General features: G+C 44.4%; 1 protein-coding gene across 15 annotated transcripts in view; it reads left to right on the forward strand.

Moving 5' to 3' along the window:
- Positions 1–13,657, forward strand: part of eys (eyes shut homolog) — a 3,376,609-nt gene that overhangs the window by 420,500 nt on the left and 2,942,452 nt on the right. For 2 of the 15 annotated variants that reach the window (XM_038800705.1, XM_038800706.1), the window contains exon 3: positions 7,173–7,286. The exons of 12 other annotated variants lie outside the window; for them this stretch is intronic. The gene's annotated coding sequence lies outside the window, so the exon portion shown is untranslated. Of the gene's footprint in view, positions 1–2,561; positions 3,330–7,172; positions 7,287–13,657 lie in introns of those variants that run through there. One more of the 15 variants, XM_038800713.1, reaches the window with a different exon arrangement.

A 13,657-nucleotide genomic window follows, 5' to 3' on the forward strand; every position in this document is an offset into this window, starting at 1 on the left:
TTTAAATATTCTGATCTGGTTCACACCCAGTGAAGGCGAGATACAGATCGCTAAATCTAGCGAGAGTCCATGACATCTCACCTAGGCGTTTTGAGCGTCGCAAATCACACGAGATTCATCGGCCTCGCCCCGACACCAAATCACGCATAACGGGCCGTTAAATTGTGCCCATAGAAACTCTTCATACCGTAAATCTAAACAGTGTGACATTGCGCTTAATTAAATAGGTGTCAATGTTTTCCCTACCACTCTGTACATAACGTAACATGTGAATTCCAACAAAGGATGTGAAAACACTTCGCCTTACTTCAGTTTGCCAGTCATTAAAGTTTATTGAGATATTTATCTTTCATCAGAATCTTACCGGCTTCAATTTCACTATTCTGCAAGCAGTTCTTTTTGAGAGAATCTGTATCTAACACACCCAGTGTATGCTTGCTGTTCAGTGCATGACTGTTGCCTGTTGAGGGAAATACTATTCTTGTCATTCATTTCCTGGATACTTTCCAGTGCCACAGGAAGATAAAATCCTATCATTCAGCACACCATGGCTCAGTGGGTAGCTCTCACATCTTTGATCAGAGGTTTGTGGTTTCTGTCTCCACTCCAGACACCTGAGCACAAAAGCTCAGCTGACGCACTGGTGTAACACCGAAGGAGTGCCACCTTGTTGGAGGTGCCATTCCATAGACGAGGTGTTATACCAAGCCTCTGTCTGCACTATCCAGAGAAGAGCAGGGGAGATCTCCAAGGCAATATTTATCAGTCGACTAACATCACTGAAATACAACAGATTGCTGTTTGAGAGCTTACTATGTGCAAATTGGTTGCTGTGTTTCCTCCAACAACAATTATCCCTCGGCATTAGCTGCAAAGTGTGTGGGGCGCCACAAGTTTAAGATGATCCTTTCTTTTCTTGATCTGCTGATTATCAGGGAGGACAGAAGAAAATCTCTTTGTTCTGTACCGAGTTGCATTAAATGTGGCGCTGGCAGAGGATGGTGTATGTCACCAGGAAGTTAAAGGTAGGTTAAAATTGTGCTTTGCATATTTATAAAGGTTCCACACAGTTAGGTTATCAGGTATCAGCAGTTATCAGCAGTTGCTTCATGTAGAGACAATTAATGTTTAAAGAAGAAATCCAAACACCTCATAATTTAAAAAAAAAAATTTTTTTCGAGTACCCAATTGTTTTATTGTAATTTAGCGTGGCCAATCCACCTACTGCACATCTTTGGGTTGTGGGGGTGTGAGCCATGCAGACACTGGGAGAATGTGCAAACTCCACACGGACAGTGACCCGGAATCGAACCAGAGTTCTCAGCTTCATGCTGCCATTACGCCACCGACGCACCACACACCTGGTAATTAACTGACAAAACGACACCACAAGATTGAACTTTTTTAAACAAGTAAAAACCCCATCACTAATCTTAGAATTCTCCCGATACCAGATAGGGAGCTGTAATTCTAAATGGTGAACAGGGATTCCCTTGAGCCCCTGATTCCTATGCAGACTTGGGTGGGTGCTATTCAGGTCAAGCTAACGTTTCAAGTTATCCCCCGGTATAACCCATATCTTCATAGAAGATTTTGTTTACTCAACACTCAGTAGCTTCACTCAGGGGTCCGGTTTTTCTCGGTCGAGTAAAGTAAACTTTCTAATGACCACTCTTTCAGGTTATCAATCTAAGTTAGTTTTATTTTCAAATTAAAAGATAAAATCACTGTCTTTACAGAATGGTAAAAAGATCTTTTCTTTGGATCCTCCTAGTCCTTGGATCTGCCTAGTCAGTTGTTAGACCTTCAGGTCTGCCTTGACAATCTTTCTTCTTTAACTTTTGGTCTTCTGATGGATTAGCTGGATTGCTCGGTTTCGAATGCTGTCCGTCCCATGACCGAGAATGAATGAACCATATGGCTGCTGAATTTTCAGGGTTTATATTGCTGTTTGCGCAGCCTTAGTTTCTACATGACCTTATTGAAATGTAACTGTCCCTTGCCGGCTGTAACTGTATTATTTAATGCGAGCTCCCATCATTTACTAACGTGGCATCATCTACTAGCACAGCCTTAGGTCAGGCTGATGTCATTGGCAGGTCGCCCCCTGTAACTCTAATCTTATCTGGCTTGGTTATCTGCTAAAAAGGTTTTAACGTCAAAAATGTGTAAATTATGGTATAAATGTACCACCTTATGTGTTTCTTTATCTGGATAGCAGTTGTCTCATTTTTAACTGGCGTCAGCAAGGTTTCCCTCCTAACATTTATCCCCCCAGTTTAAACCTAAGATCCTGGCTGTTTTTTTAACTGTTCAGTAAAATAATGCATTTCTAAGGAAGTGTGAAATACTGTTCCCTTTTATATAACCTAAGAATTTAAATTGATCGAATGTCTTTTTAACTAGAAAAACAGGATGAGCCGTCTCTAGCTATCTATATTTCAAACAAACTGCTGCTGTTAACCCTTTGTGGGACTTTTTCATTTAAAGTCTCAGGCTTTTCCAGGCTGACTTTCATGGGTCAAATGACATATTTTCCCATATTTTCCCACTTTTTCATTACAACAAAGACAAAGTTTATTGCACGTCAAAAGTAATTAAACAGTAAACACTGCTAACACTTGAGCTAATAAAGACTTATGCTATAAAATCAGCTCTACTTTTTATTTTTCCTCAAGGATTCCCTTAGCTTACAAAATCTTTAAGGTTCTTTGACTTTTGCTGGAACCATCTGTCACCGCTCTGTGGAATTGATTCCAATTTCTCCTCCGTGTTCCTACTGTCTAGGGAATAAGACCTCAAGGGGGTCCGTTCATTAGTTTTTGGGTACGTGACTCTCCCAATTTCATTACTGACCTTACAACCCTGGATTCCATTGCCCAGTGACTCCTACACACTGACTTCAGAATCCATTAGCCCGCTTCTCCAGTTTCAAACCTCAACCAAGCTGATTACTTCCCGAACTCCAACCGTAGCAAGGTTAACTGACGTTCACGAGAGGCTTGGGGCAGATTTCTTCCTTTAGCTTCCAGCTAACAAAATGTCCCAGTTGTTTTACCTCCTTCTCAACCTTTGTCTGATGCTGAATACCAACTTTCTCGTAACAGGTTGTGTCATGAAGGATAGTTCCAGCATTTATTCTACTTCAGATGTGGGTTTGGCTTTACCTCTCGACCTCCAAGGAGCTACAAGCTGCCACTGTCTCTCAGCTGCTTTCTATACGTCAACCAGTCTTGCTTGTTGGTTATGAGCCAATTGAATTGATAGAAATTAAGCTCAAAAGAAACAATCATATTGAACTCCAGCCATCCTGAGGACATGTTCCCACGGTAAAATGCAACATAACTACCTTTTCAATGCAAAGCTTTCAATAATTTGGAAAGTCACATGAATAACTAATTACTTCCTGGAATAACTGCAAACGTCATGTCTCCAGTTCCTTATCCAAGTAAGCCCACCCAGCGCTTTATGATCTAATCTTTCTGGATGTAAACAATTTTTTCAGTGTAATAAATTCCAAGCCTATTTGAATTGCAGATACTATGACCGAAGAAGGTGTTGGTGCCCATGGACTTGTATTGCATTGGTCCATAGTTATGCTTAGCAAAGTACTGTAATGGTTTGCCACTACCTTCTGCAGTATGGCTGACCAGGAAACACTCTCACTTTTACCCCCTACCATCAGGCTTTTGGAAGGATTTCTAGGTGGATAATCAACCTGTTTGGCCACGTTACGGACATAGCTTATTTTGGTCATCTGCCTGGAGCTACTGGCTGATAGGGATAGGACCCACAGCTCACCCTCCCACCCAGTTTTATGTCATCTGCAAATTTGGAGATAATACATTTAGTTCCCTCATCTAAATTATTAACATAACAAAGAACAGAGAAGAATACAGCACAGGAACAGGCTCTCCAAGCCTGTACCGGTCATGATACCACCCGGTCAAAACCCTCAGCACTACCTTGTGCCATATCCCTCTATACCCATCCTACCCATGTATTTGCCAAGATGCCTTTTGAACGCTGTCAATGTATCTGCTTCCACAACCTCCCCTGCACTCACCACTCTGTGTGTAAAACAAAAACCTGCCTCGCACATCTCTGTGGTGGTCTTTGTGTTAAATTCAGGATAGTTGGCGTAGTGTTCACAAAGACCACAAAATAACTTGAACTTGAACAAACCTATAAATGTATTAACACGACTAATTTGGATTCGACATGTACTAAAGAATACACAGTTGATTATTAACATTTAAACTACACTCTGGCTGGTTTAGCACACTGGGCTAAATCACTGGCTTTTAAAGCAGACCAAGGCAGGCCAGCAGCACGGTTCAATTCCCGTACCAGCCTCCCCGAACAGGCGCCAGAATGTGGCGACTAGGGGCTTTTCACAGTAACTTCATTGAAGCCTACTCGTGACAATAAGCGATTTTCATTTCATTTCATTTCTACAACTAATATTTATATTGATATAAACTATGATCTGTTCTTACTCACACCTATCTGTACTTCTGACTCTCTCCAGCTAACTCCTGCACACTCTCTCTACCCCACAGCTTAGCATCAATGCCTTATGTATTTGTAACTGTAGCTCCGTCTACTCCGATCAGAGGGTTAGATAGGGTGGACAGCGAGAGCCTTCTCCCGCGGATGGGGGTGGCTAGCACGAGGGGACATAGCCTTAAATTGAGGGGTAATAGATATAGGACAGAGGTCAGAGGTGGGTTTTTTACGCAAAGAGTGGTGAGGCCGTGGAATGCCCTACCTGCAACAGTAGTGAACTCGCCAACATTGAGGGCATTTAAAAGTTTATTGGATAAGCATATGGATGATAAGGGCATAGTGTAGGTTAGATGGCCTTTAGTTTTTTTTTCCATGTCGGTGCAACATCGAGGGCCGAAGGGCCTGTACTGCGCTGTATCGTTCTATGTTCTATGTTCTATGTACTCTAGACACTTCATTAACCCTTGCAGTTTTTACATTTTTGATAATGCACATCCCCCTTGCTTTGTGAAAGAAAATTATTATAACTTTGGTTGTGATATTTTTCTTTCAACATTCATTAGCTAGTATTGATCTTAATTTGTCATCATTTGTACATGCATTTGCAAATAACTATTACATTATTTTTTTGATGACATGATTAATTATAGTCATCACAATAAATCTTTCAGGTGGTCTTTTTCTTGTTGATCTTCTTAATGGTGTCTTCAAGGTATTCAATTGCTCTGCCAGATCTTCTTGCTGTATTGGTGTCAAGTAAGGATTGGGAAAGTCAATATCTGTGAAGATGTTATCTGGTTCAATAACATTCTGAGGTTGAGATTTGACATGATGTTTGATGCACAACAGTGCTCTTCTCTTTCTTCTGAACAGAGACCCTTGTTCAGTCTGAACTAAGTACGGTCTTGATGCGACTTGTCTTGGAACTTTTGCTGCGTGTTACCATCCTCCATCAGGATTCTGAATCCGTACAAAGTCGCCTTTTAATTCGAGTAAAGATTTGGTTTGTTTGTCATTGTCTTTTTGCTTTTTTTCTGGATCTGATACGGTTGTGTATATCTTGATGATCCATATCTGGAATGGTTATTTCAGGTAATGTGGTGTGAAGTCGTCTACCCATTAGCACCTGAGCAGGTGATAATCCAGTTGACAGTGGTGTTTCTCTGTACATCAACAACAATAGATTTTGATTATCAACAATCCTTTTGTGCAACAATTTCTTGATTTATTCCTACTCTCTTCTCTGCTTTTCCATTTGACTGAGGATAACATGGGCTTGAAGTAATGTGATTGAAGTTGTATTTCTCTGTAAACTGTGTCCACTCCCAGCTTGAGAAACCAGGACCATTGTCAGAAACGGTGAGTAAAGGTATCCCATGGCATGCAAAAATTGATTTTGTTGCCCTGATGACAGATCGTGCTGTCGAATCATTCAACATCATCACCTCTGGATAGTTGGAGTAGTAGTCCATGACAACTAGATAGCCACGACCTTGAAAATAAATCAAATCCATGTCCACTTTGATCCATGGACTGATGACGATTTCCATTTCTTTCTTGCTTTCTCTGCTCTGTACAGGCTGATGCATCTGGCAGATTGTTCATTCTTCTGAGCATGCACGGGGATGACGCCAGCACGCGCTAGCACTCCTGTGCATACGCTGACCTGCGCCGGCTGGCAGAGGCCCTTTGGCGCCAGTTGGCATGGCGCCAAACCCCTTTCCCGCTGGCCGGCGCAGCGCCAACCACTCCGGGGCTAGGTAGGCCTAACCCCTGAAGGTGCAGAGGATTCCGCACCTTTGGGGTGGCCCGACACCGGAGTGGTTCATTCCACTCAGTCCCACCTCATGCCGGGACACCCCCCCCCCCCCCCTCCCCCCCCCCCCCCCCCCCCCCCACGGTCCCACCCGCCAGGGGTGAATCCCACCCAATGTGCTGTATTTTTTTTAAAAAGAGAATGCTGTCCATATGCATGTCCGATCAGGCACAGCCACTGGGACAGAATGTCACCTCCTGACATCAGCTCGTTATCTCAGTACCATGTTGTTAGAATATCAGCGCAGTGACCAAGTACCACCACCTCTTGATGTCAGCGTGTTGTCCCAGGACCAAATTTATTTTTAAAAACAGCAGTGTCTTTGCACCAGAAGTAGTGAAAAGATCAGGTCATGCGCCAGGTCCCATCTACTATGATGTCATGCAAACCTTGCTTTGGCTGCAAAATCCTGAAGAAAAGATTCCTCTATCTTGTAGCCGCCAGCAAATAAGCAACAGGATTGTGTGAAGAACTGAAGGTGGATTAGTTTGTAATAAGGAAGAGAGGGCCAGAGACAAAAACAGGCCAGGATCTCACAACTGAATGTGCTGCAGCGAGCTTGTCAGGAGACTCCATGACAGGACAAAGCAGTTCTGGTGTGAGCTCCAGGGCCTCCGGTGAGCAACTCATTATGAAGAAGCTGAAATCGGAAACAAAGCAGTATAAAGATGATTTCCTGAATTACGGCTTTATTAATTGTGCCAATGGAAATCGGAATGCAAGGCCCATGTGCGTTTATGTGCGGGGACGTGCTGGCAAATTAAAGATTAATTATTCAAAACTTCAAAAGCATTTCAAGACTAAGCAGGGCGAGTTTGAGAACAAACCTCTTGATTTTTTTTCAAAGGAAGCAGCGAAAACTTAAATCATCAGCTGAAGAAGCCCTTAGCAGAAACGTAACATTGACTGACAAAGCAAGTGATATCTTGAGGACAAAGAAATCTCACCTGTTGCATTAAAGGTAAGCAAAAAAGTCAGTCACGAAATTCGGTCAGCATGGGTCACCAAAGGTTGGCCGGTGTGGGTTGCAAACATCGGCAGACGTGGGTCTTGAAGGTTTGCTACATTTGCCATTGTACGCAGTTTTCTTTGCTGCAAAACCGCATTAATGGTGTTAGCCACGTTAGCTGATTTCGCGCTCTTTCCTTTTGCCACGACCTCTGCATTTTAGTCGATGCCTGTTCACTGGCTTTGCACATATTAATCGCACCTTCTAGCAGTAAAATCGTTCATTGGCGCAAACGTTCGGAATTTACCTCAAAAACAACTTGATCACGCAGCATTGAATTGGATGCTGAGGAAATGTTACAGGACTGCGCTCTCAAATTGAAAGCAGTTATGAAAGAATCTACCAACTCCCCTCTTAACTGCTGCCTTTTTCTGAACATGTGGCGCTTATGGGTCTCTTCACCTGCTAGTATCGAACTTTGTTGCACCGTTAGATTTTATTTCATCCTCATCAGCAGTGAGTTCAAAGGAATTATAAAGTTCTAATGCTCCAGCCAAATTTAATAGGAGTGCTTTTTTTTTTATCAGAAGCACTTTCTAGCACAGAGGAAGAAAGGAAAACTTCAAACTGCAGTTTAAAGAATGCCTCGTTTTGACATAGTTTACTGGGTGTCCTGGTGGTCAGGCTTCTTGATTGGTCTTCGTTGGAGATTATTTGAGTTTTGTAGCATCTTGGTTGTTTTCTTCAATCTTCTTATGCTAATCTTTTCTAATCCAGCTGTCTCTTACTTATAGAAATAGACACCTGGTCCCATGCGCTGTTCATGTGTTTCTAAATCCAGGATGGTTGGTGTAGCGTTCACAGCGACCACAAAATAGACTTCCAGTGTGGACCATGGAGTAAGTGGTCACACACAAGGCAGCTCCTGCCCAAGGTTACAGAAAAGAGCTCTTTTTTGACTCAATACGGGGTGGAATTTTGATGAAAAGATGTAGGTGAATGTTGGAGGAGTACTTACCCCCAGGAATGGTATGTCTCTTGGTTACCAGACCCGGCAGAAACAGTGAAACATTTGGCTGGAGGTGCAGCAAAGACAAAAGCCTCTTCCAGCATGCAGGCGGGGGAAGGGCGAGCTTAAAGGCTTCAAGCTGACTTGAAGGCCTTTATCAAAGCTGAATTCCAGCAGCAGAGGGAACAACTGTGAAAAGATCTTGCAAAGGCCATTGAAGAAGCAGTGACGAGACTTCCGGTGGCGGCCATGGAGGAGTAGGTCATGCATTCAGCAGCTCCCGTCTCGAACCTTTTTCAGGTGTTTTCACGGACCTTTTGGGGCAGATTGGTGAAGTAAACGCTACCAAAAGGATTCCCTCTCTGTTGTATGGATAGCTGGACCAGGATTGGCCAGGTGAAGCATAAGTCCCAACAGACAGAAGCGTGCGGAGCGGGCGCCGAGGCACTGCATGGTGGCTGGTATAGACCAGGGTGCATGGGCGCAGTGGCCACAGGAGCAACAGGAGTTCCTTAGGGGCTGCTTTGCTGATCTTAAAAAGGACATGCTGGCCCCGATGAAGGCATCAATAGACCAAATGATCGCAACTCAGTTGACTCAAGGGAAAGCGATTTAAGGAGATGGCGAAAAAGCTATCCGACCATGAGGATGAGTTGGTCCTATTTTCCCTTAAGGTGGAGGTGCAGGATGACCTCCGCAAGAAGTGGCAGGAGACACTGGAGGACCTAGAAAACAGGTCCATGAGACAGAACTTGAGAATTTTGGGCCTCCCCGAAGGTGTGGAGGGGTCGGATGTGGGAGCATTTGTGTCCAAGATGCAGGAGACGCTGATAGGGATGGCAGTATTCCCTCGATGCTATGGGTCACGTACAAGGAACGGCATCACTATTTTGAGACGCCGGACGAGGCGTGGTATTCATCAAACAAGAAAAGCTGGACTCGAATTAAAGGACAGTTAAGCTTTGGTAGAATGCGGCGGTGGGGCTGGGTAACACGGTACCGTTTCTAATATAAGATTGTATACAATGTTGGGTGTAAGGACTGTGGTGGCAGCTGGAGGGTGAGTGTTTTCAGCAAAGTTGAGATATGGAGGGAGGAAGGGTACTTAGTCCGATTTTTAAAAAAATTATTTATTTATTTATTTTTTTGGGAAGTTGGAGCTTTGGTTCAACAAGTGTCTCCTCACGGGGCAATGTTAGTGTCTTCTGTTTATTTTTCATTTCATGTTACTATTTACTCACTGGGGCTGGAGAGGTACTTTAATTGGTTTATTCATGTGGGGAGAAGGGCCCGGACAATGAGGTGACAGTCTGATCGGCGCCAGGGTCAGCATGGGTCAGCTGAATCACTGGAGCGTCGTGGGGGTTGAGCAAGTGCTCAGCTGGTGCTTGGCGAGGGGGTTTGGGTTGTGGGGCTGTTTGGGGGGGGGGGTGGATGCTGCTTTCCTGACAGAGGAGGTATCAATTTTGGGGTACCAATTGAGGGTCCTGGGCGGTGGCTCCCTGTGGGGGCGCTCGAGGAAGCGAAAGGTGCGGGCTCGAGGTTGGCCAATAAAGGGTGATGGCTAGTCGGCGAGGGGTGGGGGGGGTGGGGGGGGGGGTGGGGTTAGCCCCCCCATCCAGGCTGATCATGTGGAATGTGAGGGGTTTGAATGGGCTGGTCAAAAGAGCGGCGTGTTCGACCATCTAAAGGGGTTAAAGGCAGATGTAGCAATGCTTCAGGAGACACATTTAAAGCTCGCAGATCACACGAGATTGAGAAAGGGAAGGGTAGGCCAGGTGTTCCATTCAGGGCTGAATTCGAAGACCGGGGGGGTAGCAATTCTGATCAGTAAGGGTGTGGCATTCGAGGCTGGGAGACTTGTGGCAGATAAGGGGGGCAGGTATATAATGGTGAGTGGAAAGTGGGAGGGGAATTTATGAGACACATACTAGGCAAAATCCCAGACTCCGAATCACACAACCTAATCTTGGGGGGAGACTTTAACACAGTCATTGACCCCCGAGCTGGACCGGTCGAAGTCCAGGACAGGGAAGCGACCGGCAGTGGCTAAGGAACAGAAGGGTTTTATGGACAAGATGTGGGGGGGGGGGGGGGGGTAGATCCCTGGAGGTTCGCGCGGCCGAGAGTGAAGGAGTTCTCTTTTTTTCTCCCACGTTCAAAAGGTTTATTCCCGCATAGACTTCTTTGTCTTGAGCAGGGCTTTAATCCCAAAGGTGGCAGGGACAGAATACTCAGCAATCACAGTCTCGGACCATGCCCCGCATTGGGTGGATCTGCGGCTTACTGAGGAGAGAGGGCAGCGCCCACTCTGGAGATTGGATGGACAAAAAGGTTTGCGGGCGGATTAGCAGGAACATCCAGGATTACCTGGAAACAAACAATACTTGTGAGGTAGCAGCAGCAACGGTCTGGGAGGCTCTGAAGGCAGTTGTCACAGGGGAATGCATCTCAATTCGATCCCACAGGGAAAAGAGAGAGAGAGCGGAGAGGGAGAGACTGGTGGAGGAGATACTCTAAGTGGACAGGATATATGCGGAGGCCCCCCGAGGCGGGGCTTCTGAGGGAGCAGCAGAGTCTACAGGCGGAGTTTGAACTGCTGACCACAGGGAAAGCAGTAGCACAGTGGAGGAAGGCAAAGGGGGCAATCCCAAAAGACGTGCTATTAATGAATTGACATTCTAAATTCTCCCTCAGTGTGGTGACTAGGGGATTTTCCCAGTAACTATTGCAGTGTTAATGTGCCTACTTGTGACACTAACAAAGATTATTATTTCTGCAAAAATTAAAGGATTGACCCCTCAGGTCCTGGGAATTTATTCATAATTTAATAACTTTCTCCATTGTCAATGTTTTTATTTATGTAGAATTGAGTTTGTGTCTCCACTTGAATTAATTTCGATTTTCTTATATTTTCTTTTTTTTTTCATTTAGAGTACCCAATTATTTTTTCCAATTAAGGGGCAATTTAGTGTGGCCAATCCACCTATCCTGCACATCTTTGGGTTGTGGGGGTGAAACCCACGCAGACACTGGGGGAACGTGCAAACTCCACATGGACAGTGAGCCAGGGCTGGGATTCAAACCCGAGTCCTCAGCACCATAGGCAGCAATGCTAACCACTGTGCCACCGTGCTGTCCCCAATTTTAATGTATTTTCATCTCATCGTCTATTATGAAGGGTAATTAATGGCGCTCTTATCCTACCTGTTGCTCGTTCTGGGTGAGTGTGTTTAACACTCAATTTGGCTCTGTTTCTTTACTTCGCTCTGGAGTTGCCAGGTATCGTTAAGATACCGCCACAAGTCTCGAGGTCAAGTTCAAAGCAATAAAACCATTCACCAATTAGTAAGTTCAAACAACTGAGTTTATTATAATACAATTATAATACTACCCATGCACACGCTAAGGGGATTAAACTATTCCTACCACTAAATAAACCAATACTTATCTCAAGGGAACTGCCGGATCAGGGGACAAGGCCTCTTGCTCTGCTCTGGTCTGCAGACTTCAGGTTGGTACGGGTTAAAAGGGGTCAGGAGTGTCTATCTCTGGTAGCGATCGTTGTGAGACTTACTTGCTGGCGGCTGCTGTCCCAAACCCTCTCCTCTCTCTCTCTCTCTCTCTCTCTCTCTCTCTCGTTCAAGGTCTTCTTTGGCAAAACTGGTCGAGGCGCTGGTCCAGAGAGGAGGGATGGTCAAGGAGAACGAACTAAGTGTGGGACCTATCTTTTATAGGTCCCAGGGCTTCACGCCCTTTTGGGCGGACCCTTTTCCTGCTGTGAATCGATTGGGTCTCTTCCCAATCGATATGTTTGAATCCCCCCAATACTGAGGCTGTTCCTTGGCTACTGGGCGGGCCTTCAGGTGCTTTGTTTTCGGACCCCACTGGTGCCGGGGTGTCTGGTTTCTCATACACTGTTGCAATCACTTCCCCATTTGTGTCCATTGCCCCTGGGATCGTTCCATTGCTATGTTAACTATCCCGGAGATTGCCTCATTAGTATGCGGAATGTTCGTTTCGGTGCGGTCTGCTCTCTTAGCAGACAGAATACACATTGACTTGGTGCAGCCTGCTTGTGCTGTTTACATTGTCCATTTTAATCTGCAAGCTTTGCGTTCCTCCATTTTGTATTTAGGGAATGGCCAACTTCGGTGGCTACATACCCACAATACAAAAATAAGCAATAAACAAATGAGCCATCTATTTTATATGTAGATTTCTCTTGAAGCAAATTCCCCTTGAAATGAATTTCCCTTAAATTATGATTTGTTTTCTGTGTATCTATATGGTTTTATATATGACACATTTTACTTTTTCTTTTCCCCACACAAGTTCTGAATATGCTCCTCTTAGAATCATTTCAATGAATCATAGAATTTATAGTGCAGAAGGAGGCCATTCGGCCCATTGGGTCTGCACCGGCCCTTGGAAAGAGCACCCTACTTAAGCCCACGTGTCCAACCCTAACCCATAACCCAGTAGCCCCACCTAACCTTTTGGAAACTAATGGGCAATTTATCGTCCACCTAACCTGCACATCTTTGGACTGAGGGAAGAAAGCGGAGCACCCGGAGGAAACCCATGCAGACACTGGGAGAATGTGCAGACTCCACACATGACCCAAGCTGGGCATCGAACCTGGGACCCTGGAGCTGTGAGGCAGCAGTGCTAACCACTGTGCACCCCATGAGCGCCTACAATTCTCTCTCTATTCCGTTCATATCTCCGCAATGCAGCTCATTTACTGTTGCAGATTAAGTTTATAATTGAAGATGGAAAAAAGTGTTATTTGAGAGTAAATACATGTGTTTCTGATGTAAGAGTTATCTTGTTTGGTAAATTACTGAGGCATCACTTCTGGTTAAACACCTGTATTTTAAAAAAATATTTGGTTATGGCAGTATAAGAATCACTGGTTCATTTCCAGAAATTAAAATTTCTGCAGTACATGAAATGGAATCATGTAATTTAATGACTGAACTGGATTTCAATGACTTGGCTTTTATAGTCATGCTAAATTTAACACTCAGCTCAGAGAAGTAAAAGTAAAGTGCTTCTTTAAAATAGTAGTTGCTTTTAGCTATGTCTTGGTTAAAACATTCCCCGCCATACTCCGATCCATTCTGGTAAAATGAGGAAGAACCACAATTTCAGTCCCTGTCACACCTTTTATGTTTCAAAGTTAATTTTCATGCGCTTAAGGTTTACAGTTAAAACCTCCCATTGAAATCTGTACGAAAGGCTGGCGATTTGAAAATTGTAACATGCCACCACTATTAATGATTCCTTTGCAAGAGCAGAGAATGCCTAACATGGCATTTACTGTAAAACATTTCTTTGGTAATTGGAATAGCTGTCCAGCTTTTCTTTT

The sequence above is a fragment of the Scyliorhinus canicula genome, chromosome 6 (genome assembly GCF_902713615.1).
Source record: "Scyliorhinus canicula chromosome 6, sScyCan1.1, whole genome shotgun sequence".
NCBI lineage: Eukaryota > Metazoa > Chordata > Chondrichthyes > Carcharhiniformes > Scyliorhinidae > Scyliorhinus > Scyliorhinus canicula.